The following is a 20,204-nucleotide window of genomic DNA, read 5'->3' as shown; positions in this document are numbered from 1 at the left end:
GGGGAGCACAATAAAGGTAGAATAACAACTAGCCAATATACACTTGGCACAAGTAAGTAGCATGGAGGCCAGCATGATAAGCGCCATGTAGAAGCTATACTCTAAAGTTAAGATTTTGGTGAATCAGGAAATTCTAAAGGGATGGTCTCTATCTAAAGTCAATTTTTTTACTTAATTTGCAGGATTTTTTTTCCAGTGCTAGTTGATGATAACTAACTGGGCCATTAGGGGCAGCAGCAGAGTTAGTTGACAAGTTAGAATGATTTCCTAGTAAGCATGAACTGAATGAAATCTTTTGAACTCTTGCTAGTAAAAGTTCAGCAGGCTTTGTCAATGCGTGGAGTCAGTAACATAGAGGTTAGTTCAAAGGAACAAAGTCAGGAATTAGATGAATGTGGAAGAGGAGTTATTGTAGTCTTTGACAAAAAAAGGGGAAGTCTCACAGCAGGAGTGAGAGCTAACAGCATTAACTAGAACAGCACATTGGTGACTTGTTGACTGGGAATTGAATACTCAAGGATATTTGACAATTTGAAAGGATATCAAAAAGGAATGTAAGGTGTTGAAGATCTTGTAATATTTGGGTGATATCAATACAGTGGTGAAAAATGAACTTGGATTGGAAGATCAAGATCTAGAATCAGTTTGGATAGAGATATGAAATAGCAAGGGAAAGAAGTCACCGATAAGGATTTAAACCAAGAAATAATGGAAACTTCATGCTGAAATACTTGTAGGCATTATTACTCATCACATGGATTGGGCAAATCAAATTTTAAAGGTAGCCTTGAGAAGGAGTTCACAAAATATGTTCAGAAAGGTTTCATAGAACATACACTGTATAATTAATCAGGGAACAAGCTACTTTAGATCTGATTATTCGAATTATAAATTGAATAATCTCATAATAAAGACCATCTAGGGGAGAGTGATCAAAGCACATATAATGTGATAATTTATTTGAGGTTGAGACTCTTGGATTTGGAATTATTGTCTTAAACTTTAATATGGAGACAGAGTTAGCTAAGATAAAGTGCAAAATAGATTAAAATGTAAAATGGTGGCTACGAGATGGCAGATTTTTAAGGAAATGTTTCATAACTATCTGCAAAGTTACATTACATTGAGAAAGAAAGACTATGAAAAAGATAAACCTTCTGTGACTAGCTTAAGAAATTAAGTATGGAATCAAATTAAAATAAGAAGTACACAATATTGTGCAGATTAATGTCTAGTCAGAGGATTAGGAAAATGTTAGGAACCATCAAACGATAACAAAATAAATTAGAACAGAAAGTATGCACTTCTTAGGTATCTACTTGTGTAAAAGATGACTATCAAAGATTAAATATTAAGCCAAAAAGAAATAGTTGACTTTTGCATGAATAATAATTTTGGGATTTACAGATTTGAAGCGATTCCCACTAACCTTGCTCCCAAAAGTGTAACAAAGAAAGTCCAAAAGTATTTTTCCTATTGAACTTCTATGTAAGATTACATGAAATCTTGGTCTTCTATCACAGTACAAAATTATTTTTCTTCATAAGCCTGGTACATTATCCAGAGCTGACTTTGAAATCACTAATGCATTTACTTTCTTGCTGCTTGTTCTGGGAAGAAGTTTCAGAAAGGACCATGGAAGGCTGAATTTTCATTGTCATATTTTGCAATTTAATTTGCCAACTCTGGCTACGTGTTAAATTTCTCTGATTGCACATTTGTCCTTGGGCAACTACCTAGGCTGTGTCGAGAGCTTCGTCCTTCTCTGATGTTCTTCTCTGATATCTTTAATTCTCTAGCTGCTACGGAATTATTTGTCTGCTCTGCAATTTCTGCGAGTATAAGCTTGAACTGTGGTATATCTCTGCTCTACTTTCTTGATGCCTTATTTAGAAGTTGGAAAGCTGGATTTGAGGGTTAGAGAGCTCACCAGAGAGCTAGCTACAACATTTGGTATAAAGTACAAACATAATAAACTGGGTGGCCACCTGGGATGGTGTGTTGTTCTATGATTTCTATAAATGAGGAGCTGTGTGTCACAAGGATTTTGACTTTGGCAGTGAGTGGCAGTAAATAAAAAGAGCTTGGATCTTTTGGCCAAATGTCAGGGATCAATCTATGCACATGGTATGTGAAAAGTGAAGGATCTTTTTGCAATATTCAAGGTTTAAACTTTATGTAGGATCGGCCATTATTCAATATATTTGATATATAACATCAAAGAGAGCAGCAAACATAATTGTTGATCCTTTGCAGAATAAAATTGGGAAATTAATAATGGAAAACAAAGCAGAAACTTTGACAAAGAGCTTTGTATCTGTTCTTAGTGGTAGAAGATGCAAAAAGCATCCCAAGAATAGCAGAAAGTCAAGGACAAACTGGAGGGAGGAACTTAAACAGTACTTTTTCTCTCCCTATAGTGACAATGAGAAGTAATGGAAAATTAAGAATGTTGCATGGGCTGGAGAGTTTTAATTATGAAAAGAGATTGAATAGACTGAGGTTGTTTTCCTTAGAGCAGCAGAGACTGAGGGGGGAACATGACTGAGATGTATAAAACGATGAGGGGCATAGACAGGATAGACAGGAAGAAACTTTGTATATATTTAATAAAAATGCCTCCTCATTCTGTATTTGATCATTGCCAGTCTTTCTTCACTCTTCCAAGGCCATTCCAAGCAAGTCTGGGATCTTGCTGGGTGACACCAGAAAATTAGGAGTACATTGGGTTGAGCCAGTATCCTGAGCTCCCTCTATCTTTCTTAAGAATGAATTAGGACTGTATTAAGAAATATTCGTGGCCAAGGCAGGCAGACAAGTGACCCCACTGGAACGTAAATCAAGGGCTATTTTATCATGGGTTATGCCGGTAGCACAGCAAATTACAGCATGAATGTGCATAATGACAAGTCATTGATGGTTGAAACTGGCATGATAGCATGAGTATAAGGAGGAAAAGCCAGCTGTAGCGAAAGGCTTGTGTTGTCAGGCCTTTGAGATAAATATTGTAGATTGTGTTCAGGGAAACCAACTTTCTGCCCTTTTAAAGAGGAAGCTTGGACATCTATTTGGGAGCTATTGACTTTACACCTAGGAACTTGTACAAGAAATGGGGCCACATGTTTTACAGCTGAGTGAATGACTGAAGTGGAACAACAGCATCCTTCACAAAGCAGTCATACACCCAGGGACAGTAACAGCAAGAGGACCAGCAGCTGCAGCATGAACCACAGCCAGAGGCATCGGGACGCTATGGAGAGATGGTCACAGGCAACAATTAGAAGGTCCTATCTTTTACAGAGGGTCTTCATGTCAGCTTCCTGGACCTTTCAGAACTGCATTGTCAATTCAGGTGATTTCTAACCTTTGCAAACTCTTTGAGGAAGGCACAAGACCAACACGAAAAGATGATGACCCATTGCCTCTGGTTGCCATGCTGACAATAGTTCTCAATGCTTCGAGTAAGTGTTCAGCTGATAACATTTTCAGAATTGCACAAACTGCAACACACAACTGCACCAGTATCTGAACAGACATTTGGTCTGTGAGGGCATACAGTAATTTAGTTCTAAGACAGATGCAGCAAGTCAAGTCCATAGGGATAAAGGCAATATGCTGCAGATGCTGACAATCTGAAATAAAAACAGAACACTGAGTCTAGTATAACTCTTCATGAAGAAAAATTACATCAGATTCAAAATGTAAACTTGGTTTTTCTCTCTCTACAGACACTGCCAGACCTGCTGAGTTTCTCCAGAAATTTCTGTTTTTAAGTCTCAAGAGGATTTTGGTTTGATCTCTTGGACTGGATTTCCTCCAGTCTAGAGTGTGATGGACTGTGCCCATGCGGTGGCTAAGCCTCTATTGGAATGACAAAGTGTATGGCTGGTACATGAGCACCACTAGAAGATATTGCAGCTGTGTGCCAAGCTTGCATAAGCCTTTGTCCTTCAGCAGTCTGACGTTCCTCAGTTTTTCACATGCCCACACAATCTGTATGGACAATTCTTCAGTGACTAGATTTACTCCACGAGCTGACACCCTGGCATCGCCACATGAGCTATGTCACTGAGCCTCTTATGACCATGAGAAGATACAATTTGTGTGAGCTAATCTTCATTATGGGCTGGCTAGGTTGTCCATCTATTGGTGGTTCGCAACTTGGCACTTCAAAGAACAGTGAAGCTGACATGGAAGAATGTGAAGAGTTCCCAGCTCTCTTGAAGGAAGAGGGTGAAGAACAGCAGGGCCCAATAAAGCATAATGATCCTGAGATACCACTGCTATGTACTGACTCAGAGCAGCACAGCAGCCACATCCAGGCATGCATCAGCTCAGTACAGCATGCATAACATTTCTGAAAATGGGTACCGACCTGAAGCGCCAACTTTCCTGCTCCTCTGATGCTGTCTGGCCTGCTGTGCTCCTCCAGCTCCACACCGTGTTATCTCTGACTCCAGCATCTGCAATTCTTGCTATCTCTATGTGTAACATTGGACTTGTGTCAGTCAGAAGCGACAGAATAGCTTCACCCATCGCCCACTTCCAACTTGCTAAGAATTGAGCTGGGGGGGTTAGATTAACAGGGCGGGAGACAGAGGAAATACAGTCTGATTGGCACAGGGTGCTTTCTAGTGCAGCAACAAAGCTGGCAGGTTTCATCTGGTGCCTTGTATAATAGTACCAAATACTTGTACTCCAGAACTAGCTATAGCCCCAGCCAAGCTGTTCCAATACAGCTACAATACTGGCTTCTAGCCAGCAATGTGAAATGTTGCCCAGGTATGTTCTGGCAATAAGCAGCCAAATCCAACTCAGCCAATTCCTGCTTCCTCAGTTTCTTCTCCATCGTCAGCAAAGTGCTGGAAGGCAGTTAGTGACTGTGCCAACAAGTGGCACTTGAAAAAGTATAAAATGCTTGCTGATGCTCAATTTATATGTCACCAGCTCTGCTAAACTGTTGATCCCATTTCGGCCATGATTGAAAACATGAACAAAAGTGCAGAACTCCAGTGTATGATAGCTTCTTCCTGGAGCTATCACAATTCCTGTTCAAAAATTGAAGTCCTCAGTGACTTAAGCCGACCAAGGTTTTAGATAGAGGGACACCAGTGTGTTTTATATAGTTGTCATTTTTGGTACTGTACCAGGAGTTAAGAACATAAGAAATAGGAGCAGGAGTAGGCCATCTGACCTGTCAAGCCTGCTCCACCATTCAATAAGACCATGGCTGATTTTTTCATGGACCCAGCCTCACTTATCCACCCGCCCACTCACCGTAACCCTTAATTCCTTTACTGTTCAAAAATCTATCTTGGCCTTAAAAAACATTCAATGAGGTAGCCTCAATTACTTCACTGGGCAGGGAATTCCACAGATTCGCAACCCTTTGGGTGAAGAAGTTCCTCCTCCACTCAATCCTAAATCTGCTCCCCCTTATTTTGAGGCTATGACCCCTAGTTCTAGTATCACCCTTCAGTGGAAACAACCTCCCTGCTTCTATCTTGCCAATTCCTTTAATAATTTTATATGTTTCTATAAGATCCCCCCCATTCTTCTAAATTCCAAATGAGTACAGTCCCAGTCTACTCAATCTTTCCTCATAAACCAACCCTCTCAACTCCAGAATCAACCTAGTGAACCTCCTCTGCACCCCCTCCTGTGCCAGTACATCCTTTCTCAAAATAGGAGACCAAAACTGTACAGAGTAATCTGGGTGTGGCCTCACCAGCACATTATACAGCTACAGCATAACCTCCGTTTTTAAACTCCACCCCCCTAGGGACAATATCCCATTTGCTTTGTGCTGTGAGAGTGGTGTTTTAATTTAAGGTTTTACAAAGATTTGTAGCTCGGGTTGTGGGTAAGGTTGTTGACTTGCTCACCAAACTGGCTTGTTTTCATTCAGACGTTTTGTCACCATGCTAGGTAACATCATCAGTGAGGCCTCCGAAGAAACTTCATTAGAAGCTCCACTGATGATGTCACCTAGCATGATGACGAAATGCCTGAACGAGAACAAGCCAGCTCGGCGAGCAAATCAACGACGTCAAGTGGTGTTTTATGTACCATACAAAAGCATTTTTTGTTTCTTTTCAATTTATAAAGGATGTTTTGGGATTAATTAGATTATTTCTGATATGAATTAGGACATTTTACACTACCTTCTTTTCTCATTAGTTCTGGATCAGAAAAGGTATGCTGTTATGTCCTATGACTGATATTCTAAGCTCATTGTCTCTTGTTCAAAAAAGGGATTAGGGATAACCCCAGAAATTACAGGCCAGTTAGTCTTACGTCAGGGGTGGGCAAATTATTGGAAAGGGCTCTGAGAGGCACAGTTTGATTCGTGATAGTCAGCATGGATTTGTGAGGGGTAGATCATGCCTCACAAACCTTATTGAATTCTTTGAAGAGGTGACTAAACACGTGGATGAAGGTAGAGCAGTGGATGTGGTATTCATGGATTTAAGTAAGGCGTTTGATAAGGTTCCCCATGATAGGCCCATGCAGAAGGTAAGGAGGCATGGGATAGGGGGGAATGTGGCAGATTGGATTCAGAATTGGTTCACCCTTAGAAGACAAAGGGTGGTAGTGGACGGAAAATATTCAACAGTTATGAGTGGTGTACCACAAGGATCCGTTCTGGGTCCTCTTCTATTTGTGATTTTTGTAAATGATTTGGATGTAGGAGTGGAAAGGTGGATTATTAAGTTCGCGGACGATATGCAGGTGGGTCGAGTTGTGGACAGTGTAGAGGGCTGTTCTAGGTTACAGAGGGACAGTGATAAGATGCAGAGCTGGGCTGAGAAGTGGCAGATGGAGTTTAACCCTGAAAAGTGTGAGGTGATTCATTTTGGAAGGACAAACTTGAAAGCAGAATACAGGGTTAACGGAAAGATTCTTGGCAGTGTGCAAGAGCAGAGGGATCTTGGGGTTCATGTCCATAGTTCCCTGAAAGCTGCCACCCAGGTGGATAGAGTTGTTAAGAAGGGGTTTGGTGTGTTAGCTTTAATTAATAGAGGGATTGAGTTCAAGAGCCATGAAGTTATGCTCCAGCTATACAAAACCCTGGTTGAGCCACATCTGGAGTATTGTGTCCAGTTCTGGTTGCCTCATTACAGAAAAGATGTGGAAGCATTGGAAAAGGGGCAGAGGAGATTTACCAGGATGTTGCCTGGAATGGAGGGAAGGTCTTACGAGGAAAGGTTGAGAGAGCTAGGGCTTTTCTCTTTAGAACGACGAAGGATGAGAGGTGACTTGATAGAGGTGTACAAAATGATCAGAGGTATAGACAGCCAGGGACTTTTTCCTAGGGTGGAGGTAGCTATTACGAGGGGACATAGTTTTAAAGTGAGTGGAGGTAGATATAGGGGAGCCATCAGAGGTAGGTTCTTTACTCAGATAGTGGTAGGGGCGTAGAATGCATTGCCAGAGAGGGTAGTGGAGTCGGCCTCATTAGGGGCATTTAAGCGGCTATTAGACAGGCATATGGATGATAGTATAAGGTAGGGGTGGAGGTTAGATAGACCTTAGGATTAGGGTAAAAGTTCGGCACAACATTGTGGGCTGAAGGGCCTGTACTGTGCTGTACTGTTCTATGTTCTATGTTCTATGTCTCAGTTTTGCTGAATTGGTGAGAGTTCCTCATCAAACCAAAAACTTTATCAGTTACTGCTCGTTTTTACCAGTGCCTGTCAGTACTTTGAAGATTTACCCTTTTTAATAATAAAAGGTGGCAAAAATGCATTTGTCCTTAAAACTATACAATTTAAAATTAATACAGTATATTACAAAGTGGGTAGTCACTCCCTCCCCCACTGATGCAATGTGTACTATCTATAAGATGCACTGCAGAAATTCACCAAAGATCCTTAGACAGCTCCTTCCAAACCCAGGACCACTTCCATCTAGAAGGACAAGGGCAGCAGATATATGGGAACATCACCCCCTGCAAGTTCCCCTCCAAGCTACTCATTATGCTGATCTGAAAATATGTTGCCTTTCCTTCACTCTGGCTGGGTCAAAACCCCGGAATTCCCTTCCTAAAAGGCATTGTGGATCAACCCACAGCAAGTGGACTGCAGCGGTTCAAAAATGCAACTCGCCACCACCTTCCCAAGGGCAACTAGGGACAGGCAATAAATGTTGGCCAGCCAGCAATGCCCACATCTCATGAACAAATAAAAAAAAACACACAGATTATGAAAAATATAGGTCCATAATGCCAAACAGTGTAAAAGATAAGCTATGATGTGAGCTTGCTCATGCAACGTTGAAAATCTTAGCGTTTTCATTCTATGATATGAAATCAAGTGAGGTTGAGTTGCAAACTGTTAAAGTCAGTCACATGATGTATTAGTGACCAAATTGACTGCAATTAAACATAAATTAATTTAATTCCTCATTTGTTTAGTTGAGTCAAAATTATTAAATAAAAATTTGATGAAACTACAACCTAATGAGACATTAACTTCCCTGACCCTCCCTGGTCAGATCCTAATGGCCCTCCCCTTCCCCCAAAACACACTGACCTATCATTGAGGGTGTCTGGCCATCAAAGTGCCCTTATACCTTCAGTGCAATCTCAGCAATGGACACTGCAATGAAGCTGCTAAGCTGCTGACATGTGGTGGCTTCTTAGTGGCTGCCAGTAAATTCCTCCCCAGTGTTTCACCAATGGGTAAAATGGGGAGGGTATCAGAACTCACTTTCAGCTCTGGTGTCGGGACTTGACTATTATCGCTAACATTCAGCCTGACAATTCTCAATTAATTTGACGTGTTCACTTCTTCAGTAAGAGATGTTCCCACTTAATTATTGCTATTTGCAAGGTTCTAAACAAGTAACACCATAAAAATGTAACTTCCTATACCCTGACTACAAAATCATAAATATTATTTAAAACTGGAGTTTTGTTTTGGGAATTGCACAGCAGCAACATTATTAAAAATGCATCATTTTTAAGCCTTTCAGCTGATGAATTCCGAGTTTTCAGAAAAAAAGCCTGACCAACAGGGGTTAACAAAACTTTGATCCCCCTTTAAGAATTGAATCTCACCTTTAGAATAGATACAGAATTGTATTCAGTTGGCTTTACCTTTCCAAGTTTGTAAATCCCTTTGTCTGTATAAAAGACATGACAGAGCAATTAGTTTGACTTTTCACTTAAAATCAATTGATCTATATAGATCTGCATGTGTCAGGGCAGGTTATTGGTGAACATAATAGCACAGTAGTTGTTTTGATAATATAAGGTTATGTAAGTCATGTGATATTTTCCTCCTTAAATCCTGTTGTAGCTTTAGGCACTCTGCATTACTGTGGCCGTGTAATTTATGTCTGCCAACTGTTCTTCAGAATACCACAAATGTTTTGATGATTTAAAAACAATCATAGGCTTACTGATTAATTTTCGTTTCATCATCAGATTGAACAGATTGGTCTGCACATGTTGGAACATGCTAGATTCATATCTGAACTCTTCTTAACCTTTACAGCAAACTAACTGCCTTAGGGTGTGCTCAGTTGTTGCAGCATCAAGATCTTTCTGCAAAAAACTCTAAACAGCAGCACATTTGACTCAGATTAAAATCTGAATATTTGTTTTGGTTTTGTTGTAACGCTTTATGTGAAGCAAAAAAAAATGCTGGCTTTTTTTATATTGTTTATTCCTACATGTACAGGGCTCACCCTGTCCAGCTATTACGCATGTAAAATATTGTGTTATTTTATAGGCTGTGGAAGGATTGATTAAGTTCTCTAGTGTATAAGAAGGCTGACATGGATTCAAAGAGGAAATGTAAGACTTGAAGGTACAGCACTGCTGTGACATTTCACTCCATAAAAATGCCAATATTTTAATTCTGTTCATAAATCACTTTCATCAGTTTAGTTCCATATCTCAGTGACCACTTTTCCATACATGATTAGACTGTGCTATCTTTAGCAGAAAGGATCTTGTGTTCTTTTTGAAGATTTTCTTTGTGTACCTTACCTCCCAGTAGTTTTAACACTTTGCACTATGTTGCCAAACCCGTTTGTGTTCTTTGTTTCAAAGTACGCTTCTTGTGGCCTTTAAAAATGTGTTCATCATTGATAATGGTTTATCCATTTAAAGTGGTGATTGATATGGGAAAAGATGTGTAGTGTTTGAAGGCAATCTTTGTCGATAAGAAGGCCAAATACTCAGAGTGTATTGGCTTGATTTTGCTCATTATAGGAGACCTTTCATAGTTTCATTGACTTGCTGTCTAGATCCTGTTACTTACCTGGTGCTTTCATTGTTTAAATGGTACAGACATGCACACTGGTCATGTTCTCCCATTTGTTCTCAAATGGGAGTGCTTTTTTTCCTATATGGACAACCAAAAAAGAATTGCTGCTTTCTATTTAATTTTCAGAAAGAAATTTTTTCTGACAGTTTCGAAGAAGAAGCATTCTTTTTATCCTCAGCCTCATTTTTATCAGTTGGAGTGTTTTCTTACCATTACTGAATTAGTGTCATTTTTACCATTCCTTCCTTTGTAGATCTGGACAGCAAGATTGAGCCCTGGTGAAGAAAAGTCCTATGTTAAAAAAAAGTCAATCTCAACCCAATTCCTAGTTCATTTTGATCAATTATACAAAATAGCTATCATTTGGCACAGAATGTCTCATTTAAGACCATAAGGAAAACTGGTTCAGGGAGTGCAAATAACTTTACTAGTACATAAATAAGGTATATGCATGGGACAAAATAGAAGGAACTTTATTCTTCATTCAGTTGTGCTGTATCTGATACAGGAATGTCTAATTCAAAAAGTAAGGAAATTCTAATTTTCCGGCAGTATTTGTTATCATAATGAACAAAGATACGGTCTGAGTAGATAAAAACTGAAAGAACTGCAGATGCTAGAAAACAGGAACAAAAACAGAAATTGCTGGAAAAGTTCATCAGGTCTGGCAGCATCTGTGGAGTCAAATTAGATTTAACATTTCGGGTTTGAGGAACAGAATTGAGTAACAGCGTTCGGAGGAAGGATCGTTGGACCTAAAACGTTAACTTCGATTTCTCTCCAAAGATGCTGCCAGATCTGCTCGGCATGGTCTGAATAGATATGCATTTATAATATAATTCAAACTACATTCTAGGGCAATTTACCTTCAGGGCAGAATTCCATTCATGGCCTTGAAACTGCACTGTACAGGTATAACATACAAACACTTGGACCAGAAATGTGGAGAATTCGATCACAGACCTTGTAATGAGAAGATTGTGAACTGGTCTTGGTATTATCTGCAGCCAGAGGAATGTTTTGGCTCATTGCACTGTTGAAGCTGGGGAAGACTGCGATGAGAAAAGAGAGGATCCCAACTACAGAAAGCAGTGTAGAAAACATCAGAGGGCTCCAAAGTCACCAGGACCACCGAAGCCAATGTGACCGCTGCGATAGCAGATGTTCAATGTATGTCCTTCCATTACAAGAAATGGTGACAAGCTTGTTGAAACTGAAGCACACAGGACACACCTCCATCCACCATTTAGTTAGCTTGCAGAAGTGGCACCTGGGCTTTAAGGAGGGATTGAAATTCTGTTGGGTCAAGTGATGGTAGGAAGAGTGAGGAGTGAATGTGTGCAGGTGGGTCAAGGCAATGCCATGTAGGAGTAACCATTGCTTTTAAACAACAATGGCAAGACCCTGGGTCCAGAATTGGTCAGACACAGAGTTTGGTTGTACTCTTATGTGACCTGACTTAAGCATAGGTGGAAAGATTAACTATGATCTTGGGTGGTAACCACATGTTCAAGAACCTTGGAGAGGAAAGGGAGATTAAAAGATTGAACAATAGTTTTCAGAAACAGAAATGGGTGTTTTGGTTTGCCATGACCATGGAAAAGGAAGGATGTGGCAGAGATAGTTTGATAGTTCTTCTGAACATTAGGGACAATGAGCTTTATGAGTTTTGGGTTCTGATGTTGCAGATGAGGGTAAAAAAACAGGGCCAAGAAGATTAAGGGGGTACTTGGTAGTGGAGAACATATACATGAGGTAATCTTTGCATTCCTCAATTATTTACCCAATTATTCTCCAAATACAATCAGTTCAACTGAACTGGTAGTACACAAAAGCAAGTTCCCACCAACTACCACAAAGATGTGCAATAAAGAGGTTGAGTGCCCCATTATGACACCCAAACCTAGGAATAGGTTGGTGCTGATTTCATTTGCGAAGGTATTAGACCATAATGCACACTCTGAAATAGATTCTATTATCCTTAATTTATCTGTCCAGGTGGGCCCATCAGAAACCGAGAAGTTATATGAGAAACTGTTAAGGCTGATGTTCTGACAATTTTTTGAGCGAATTATGGGAGGGTTTATACAACCTCTGAAGAAATTACTGGCTAAGCTGGAAACTCCTATAAACCAATCCAGTAGAGGTGGACCAAATACTTTGGGTTGGGGCTACTCAGAATAACATATGTGCCATTTACAGGGTCTGGTTGTTAAACGAGGTGTGCAGTAATGTAGAGGACTTACAATAAGTCTACATCTTGTCTTGGATTAACACAAGGTGCTGAAAAGCAATAACTACATACGACATCCTCATGAACTCATGGCAACTGTGGTTGACTTTGAAAGAATATCCAGTCCCAGTTGACTCGGTATAAACAGACGATGATAGGGATAATTCTCAGGATGCCAGTAATGGTCAGTCACAGCGGTAAATACCCAGTATTCTGGGTGTAAAAGATATTTAAAAGAGGAAGAACTAAAAGATATGTACCGGTTAACCTCAATGCACAAAAAAGGTGATTTGATTGAAACATAAGATTTTAAGGAATCTTGACAGGGTGAATGTGGAAAGAATGTTTCCTCTAGTGAGAGATTCAAGCACTCAAGGTCATTGCTTAAATAAGCGGCCAGTCATTACAGGCAAGATGAAGAGATTTTTGTTTTCTCAGAGAAGGTGGTGAATCTTTTGCGATCCTCCTTAAAAATTAGAGCGTTTTGAATGTTTTCAAGGCAGATGTAGATAGGTTCTTGATAAGTTAGAGGCTGAAAGGTTATTGTGGGTGGCTGAAATGTGGACTAATCATATTAACTGAGCAGGCTTAAGGGGTTGAGTAGCCACCTTCTGCTCTTAATGTATATGTTTGTCTGTGTAAGCAATGCATTAACTGAAACCCTGACTGTTGTTGATTTGGACAAAGTGAACAAATGGACAATGCCACAAGTTCACTGCAATTGTGAACCAGCATCAGTTCCTATCAAGGATGAAGGAGCGCTAACACCTGAACAGGCCCTGAGTTAAGCACCCATCACCATGGGGGAGAAAGATCGCATTATCTTTCTACTCCACAAACAGCAGGGGAGGAGATAAGGAACTTTCTCTGAACTCAGGAGATTGAATAACTAAGGTTGAGAGGTGTGAAATCCAGCAGGTTGTTAACTGAATCTATGTCTGAGGCCCACGTGTGGAAGTGTGACTGGGACACTATGATAAAGGACAACATCAAAGCAGGATCACTGAAGTCAGGTGGGAACAGGAGGGGGACTGGCCTCCAAGACTACAATCAGCATCAGTAATGAAGATTCACATGGGTGATTGATTGTATGTTTCAGTCAAATCACAAGTACTGTGGCTTTGTTGGTTTAATAAACCAACAAATTAAGGCTGAACCACTTCCATGTGCATTTTCTTCCTTTAATTTCAGTGTTCAGAAATTATTGCAGGGAGGAAGGTAATGGAATCTCTTGCAGCTTTCTGTGTACAAATTGTCTGCTGTACTTCCTAGCAAAAAAATGGCTACTCTCCAAAATATTGCTTATAATGTGCTTTAGAAGTTTGGTAGTCATGAAAGACAGTATATAAATGCATTTCTCTCCTTTCTTTAAACTTAAACTGAAGATAGAAACAAAGCCTGAACTGGGTAGGCAGTGCTAAGCCTGATCATAATTCTTTCTGGCTATTGAAGTAGATAGAAAACATCCAAGGATAGCAGACCTGGGTAATATTTAATCTTTAACGAATATTATCGAAGAACGTTTCAGGTTGAAATAGAAAAGGATCTGCTTGAATTGAAAAACGCTTGTTATTTTGTTTTGCTTTGCAGGATCATGGCATTAACAGTGTGTGCTTGCAGGACTCCAGGGAGATCCAGGAGCATTATTTAAAGAGCAACAAGGCAAGACAGGCTTATAACTATGAAATAACAGCGCATGGTATTTGGAGAAATGAAATAAAAAAGACTCAAGTATATGCAAATCATTCTGTTCTCACTTGAACATCAGAGGCTGAGGAGCGACCTGATAGAAGTTTACAAAAGTGTGAGAAGCATGGTTAGAATGGATAGTCAGAGTCTTTTTCCCAGGGTAGAAATGTCAATTACTAGGGAACATAGGTTAAATGTAAAAGGAGGTAAGTTTAAAGGACATGTGAGAGGCATGTTTTTTGCACAGAAGGTGACAAGCGCCTGGAATGCCAGAGGAAGTAGTGAAGGCAGATACAATACCACGTTTAAGAGGCATATTGACAGATATATGACTGAGCAGGGAATGAAGGTATATGGACCGTGTAGAGGCATAGTTTAGAAATGCGTCATGTGTCGGTCTAACCTTGGCAGGCCTATGGGCCTGTAGCTGTGCTGGGCTGTTCTTTGTTCTTTGTTCATTTAGAGAACTGAATCAAACAAGGAAAGTAGTGTTGTTTAATTACGGTTCTTAAAAGGTTAATACTGAAGACTGCATTCAGCTCCACCCAATCTGATAGTACACAAGGACTTGGGTGGGGGAAAGGCAAAACATCCTTGTATCTATAAGCTGTAATCTTGCAATAAACTACAACTTGTTTCAAGACAATAGACCTTCTCATTAGACTGCGCAATAGTATTCCTCAATGTTTTAGACCAAATCACAGCCAGAAAAGGGGAAGATGAGTGTAGAAAAACATGGACTGTCAGGTTATGTGACCTGCATTGGAGATGAAAAGGTGGAGTGATGTCTTGTCTTCACATGTTGAAAAGACAGTTAGAGCACCTAAGTGTCAGGAAGTCAGCCCCATTGATGTAGATGCAGTGCTACAAGACATTGAATTACGTTTCAATGTTTGGTCAAGGTAGGTGAATGTATATTCAAAATCCATATGTCAAAAATTACAGCACAAACCTCAGACATTTTCCTAATCAACCTATTCGGGGATGTTATCACACATCACTAGACCAGTTGGGACTCAAACCTAGACCTCCTGGCTTAGAGGTAGGAACATTACCCCACAGTACCATAGAGCTCCTCGCTTACAGATATCTTCAGAGATGTTATTACACACTTCTGAGACAAGTGGGTCTTGAACCCTGGCCTCTTAGATCACAAGAAACACAACCAGTCTGCCTCAGAGCTCTTTAAATGAAAGTTCATCCCAAATTTGAACACAGGATCTCTCACATCTCATTGTACAACACACTCCAAAGTGAGAATCACACCTCTAGGTCAATAAGCCAACTATACTTACGAACCTCATTCACTGTTCAATCCATCACAACTATTTACTCAAACACCACCAACTTCCATCAGTCAGGGGTCATAGCTAACAGATGCATATGGTTGAATTCATCTCCGCATCTTTATCCCAATTTCAAACATAACCCCACATCTCACAGTTGCAAACACTGCAAATTATTTAATCATTACATGATAGTAGAGTTGAAATGCCTTAGTTGAGAACGTGGCTGGCTGTTAACTGCTCAATGTTAAATTGTAATGTTGTGCTGATGATTGTAGGTGACATGATAGCAGGAGTATCACTCGTTAAATTTTGCATATCTACTATGTTTTTATTTTTCCGAAGGTCCAAGAACTGAAAAGCAGTCAGGTTATAGGATGAATGCACCTTACTTACTCTTTGGGAAGCATGCATTGAATTGTGTTACATTCTGGTACAGGGTCATAACGTGAGCATGTTGTTTCTCTAATAGCCCTCCTTGTTACTGACAAGTGCACAAATTACAACATCTAGGTGATATTTGATTCCCTGTAGCTTGGGAAGAAACCAGTTTGAAAAAGAAAAACTACTTTGCTGGAATAGCACAGAGGAAATATTTCACTGTTGTTATGTCTCTGTGGATGCCTGTGCTGTAAACATGGAGAGCAACTGTATTTTTCATGACCACAGCATGGATGCTTTATTGTTCTTGCAAGCTTTCATGGAAATTAATGCACCAAGCAAGAAAAGAAAATCTTTGAAGCTATATATGTCCTCTGTTTGAAACCCAGTTCCAATTTCCCTGTATTCCTTTGATTTTGACAATTATTGCAATATTATGAATGAAGGAAGGAAGAAAATTTTAAATCTTGTATAATAGGTATCCTTTTCAAGGTCTAAATACAGGAACAGTTTCATCACCACAGCGCTGCAATTGCGTAGCATTAATAAATCCAGTGTTACTGGTTAGTTGCAATGGGAATTGCATATCTAAACTGAGTGTATTAATTATTTGAATTACTGCTACCATTCTATGGGGTTTGATACAAATTAGCAATGTTATTTACAATACACATTTAAAAATACTTACCTCCACTGTAATAAAAAGGGCCAGAAAAAGAGTGAATTTATCTTTAAAATTAGGAAAAGTTTGCTAAATGAACAAATGTTCAGAGCTCTGCATGGATATCACAATGCACATTTCATACAATAGTGAAAATGCAAGTAGAAAAGAGGTAATAGCAAGTTAAAAGATAGGTAATAGGAAAGTGTAAAGAAAAATATAAATCAGTGGACTGGAAGAGCGACAAAGAACAATAAAGAGGTTCAAAAAAAGTAACAAGTGGTGCAAAAGTGGAATATTCAATATCAAAACTAATAGCAGAAGTATTTTTAACTATGTTCATTGTATTTATTTTCACAGCATAGAATGAGGATAAAATACCATCAAACATAAGAGAGTTTATAAATAAGTCAACGGCTGAAACTTGGTTTCAAAAAATAGGAGAAAATAATTGAACTTAAGGATGACAAATCACCAGAATCTGATGGTTTCAATCAATAGAATTTAGAAATAAATAAATTGTAGATGAGTGAATTAGAAAGTTCTAATAGTGTCCAGATTTAAGATTAGTATCTTTGGAGAAAATGTAAATATTATTCCATTTGTAAAAAGAGAGTGAAGGAGAGAGCAGGTAACTACTAAAATGCTCAATTAACTACTCTTGTGGGTGAGTTGTGACTATCTATTAGATAGGGACAGAGTGATTAAGCAGCTGGACAAATATGAATTGATCAGAGAGTCAGCATACACATGTTCTGAGGAAGGGTCACTGGACCCAAAACATTAACTCTGTTTTCTCCTCCACAGATGCTGCCAGACCTGCTGAGCTTTTCCAGCAACTTTGTTTTTGTTCCTGATTTACAGCATCCGCAATTCTTTTGGTTTTTATTTCGAGAGTCAGCGTACATTTATGATAGGAAGTTCATACTTGATTCTTATGTGTAAATATGTGGAGGTTCTCATTTTACTTTACTGGTTAAAGGCTGGTCTGTGGATTTTTTAAAATTTGAAATTCCAGGAGGAATTTGAAAACGTTAGGCCAATTACTCTAATGTCCGTCATTGGGAAAATCCTGGAATCCATTAATAAAGAAGTAAGAGCAGCACATATAAAAAAAAATCATAAAACAATCAGGCAAAGTCAGCATGACTTGTGAAAGAAAAATGGCATTTGACAATTTACTGGAGATCTTTCAGAATGCAGCAAAAATGGTGGATAGGGGGGATCCAGTGACAATAGAGTACCTGGATTTCTAAAAGGCAGTCAGTATGGTTCTACGTAAAAGGTTACCATACAGATAAGAACTAATGCTGTTAGTGGTTATATGTTGGCATGGACAGAGAACCAGCTAACTAACAGGAAACAGAGTCAGGATAAATGGATCATTTTAGGTTGACAAACTCTAACTGGTATAATCATGATGTGGAGGTGCCAGTGCTGGATTGGGGTGAACAAAGTCAAAAGTCACATGACACTAGGTTATAGCCCAACAGGTTGTTTGAAATCACAAGCTTTCGGAACGTTACTCCTTCATCAGGGGAAGACTAGCAGTCTCTTCACCTGACAAAGGAGCAATGCTCTGAAAGCTTGTGATTGCAAATAAACCTATTGGACTGTAACCTGATGTCATGTGACCTCTGACTTCAACTAGTGCAATGGCATAGGGTTCAGTGCTAGGACCTCAACCTCTTACATTTCATAACAGTTACGTGGGTGAAGGGACCAATTTGGTGTTGCCAAATCTTCCAAATATGCAGAGATAGGCAGGAAAACAAGTTGTGAGGTGGTTAGAAAGGGTCTCCAAAGGGATTTTTGAGTTAGAGTATGTTTAGCAGAAGAAACATAATGTTCAAAAATATGTCGTTGTTCATTTTGATGGGAAGAACAGAGAAATAGATTATGGAGTGAGAATGCTAAATTCTGTCATACACAGGATCTACACATTTCTTGTAGTCAAACAACAAAGCACAGCAAATAATGAAGAAGGCAAACAGAATATTGGTCTTTCTTGCAAGGGGAATGTAGTATAAAAGTCGTGAAGACTTGCTACAACTGTACAGGGTATTGCTGAGAGCACAGATAGAGTACTGTTGGCAGCTTAGGTCATCTTAGTTAAGAAGGGACCTTCTTGCAGTTGGCATGGTTCAGAAATAGTTCACCTAAGCTAATTCTAGAATTGTCACATGTGAAAAGTTGGGACAACCAAGCTTACATTCGTTGGAGTTTAGAAATATCAAAGATGTCCCTATTGAAACATAAAAGATGGAGGGGATTTGACAGAATAGATGTTAGGAGATTCATTCCCCTCATTGGGTTATCTGGAACAAGGGAACTCAGTTTGAAAATAAGGTGTTTCCTATTTACAATGGAGATGAGGAGCAACTTGTCCCTTTTAGAAGGTTGTTTATGTTTGGAATTCTCTCCCCAGTCAGCAATGGTGAATGGTCATTGAACATATTCAAGGCTGTGTTATACTGATATGGGAGTCAAGGCTTGTGGGGAACAGATAGGAAAGTGTAGTCGAGGCAATATCAGATTCACCATCATTTAATGACTGGTGGAGCAAGTCAGCAAAATGAAAAATTAAAGATTTGGAAGGAACATTGTGCTATCAGTTACTAACTGATAAGAGATAGGAAACAGAAATGAGGGTTAAAGGCAACAGTTCTGAGCATTACTGCAGCACACCTTATTCTCTTGCTTATTTTAAAGGTGGATTTATTGGAATGTGACTTGTGCCATTCCCAGGAAAGTGCACTTGGGCCTCACTATATACACCAACATCTTGGACAAAGGCTCGTGTATCTGAGTTGCAAATGACACAAAGAGCAAAAGCAAAGGATGTAATCTTCCCCTTCTGAGGAACAGTAGGGAAGTTGCTGGGGAGGGACTGATAATCAAGTGGGTTTGTATCAAAGAGACACCCACCCCTTTCTGACGTCACAGGGACTACGTTCTCAGCTGCAAGGCCCAAACTTGACTTTCCCAGCCTACCACCCAATATTGGCAATGGAGAGGCTCATCCCACCTGCAGTGTAATTACTTTAGCTCCAGGTGGGTGGGAAACATTCGGCCTGCCTTACCAGTGAAGCAGCGTAAGCAGGCTGTTAGTTTGTACAGCGGATGGAGGTTGTGGTTTCCTGCGACCTTGTACCAATGTGTTCTGGATCTAGGCCAGGCCCAAGCCTTGGAAAATCATCACGCTGCCTTTGTTTCTGAGTACGTTTCTCCTTCTTCCTGTAACTTTCAGATCCAGAAATCCCCCAAAGCAACACTGAACTTTCTCCATGGAGATCCTCCATCTTGAGGTCCTGGGGTTTGGGAGAGGGGGCTGAGGTAGGTTCCCAGCAGCCTGATGTACTGGAGATTTTGATCTCTGATTGGCTGGCAGTTCCAAGTAGGCAGGACTTCCTGCCCACGGGTCATAATGCGACAGAAGCCAGCGCGCAGACATTCTGCTGCCTTGACTTGCCGGAAGATTCAGTGGGACTTCTGACAATGGTCATAGGTTTTCTTCCAGGATCCATTCTCAGACCATAAGATGTAGAAGCAGAAGTAGTCCATTCAGCCCATTGAATCTGCTCCACCATTTAATGAGATCATGCCCGATCTGATAATCCTCAAATCTGCTTTTTTCCCTTTTCCACAAAATCCTTAATTCCCTTACTGATTAAAAA

General features: G+C 39.9%; 1 long non-coding RNA gene across 1 annotated transcript in view; it reads right to left on the bottom strand.

The window, feature by feature from the left end:
* Positions 1–19,844, bottom strand: part of LOC125483027 — a 79,573-nt gene extending 59,729 nt beyond the window's left edge. The window contains exons 1-3 of the long non-coding RNA XR_007262021.1: positions 19,611–19,844; positions 10,488–10,552; positions 9,062–9,126 (exon numbers count right to left, since the gene is read on the bottom strand). This is a non-coding gene — a long non-coding RNA (uncharacterized LOC125483027). The remainder of the gene's footprint in view (positions 1–9,061; positions 9,127–10,487; positions 10,553–19,610) is intronic.
* Between the last annotated feature and the right edge of the window lie 360 nt (positions 19,845–20,204).

This window comes from Rhincodon typus, chromosome 4, assembly GCF_021869965.1.
Source record: "Rhincodon typus isolate 14 chromosome 4, sRhiTyp1.1, whole genome shotgun sequence".
Lineage (NCBI taxonomy): Eukaryota > Metazoa > Chordata > Chondrichthyes > Orectolobiformes > Rhincodontidae > Rhincodon > Rhincodon typus.
The sequence above is the reverse complement of the archived record's forward strand: the minus strand, read 5'-3'. Positions and strand labels throughout refer to the sequence as shown.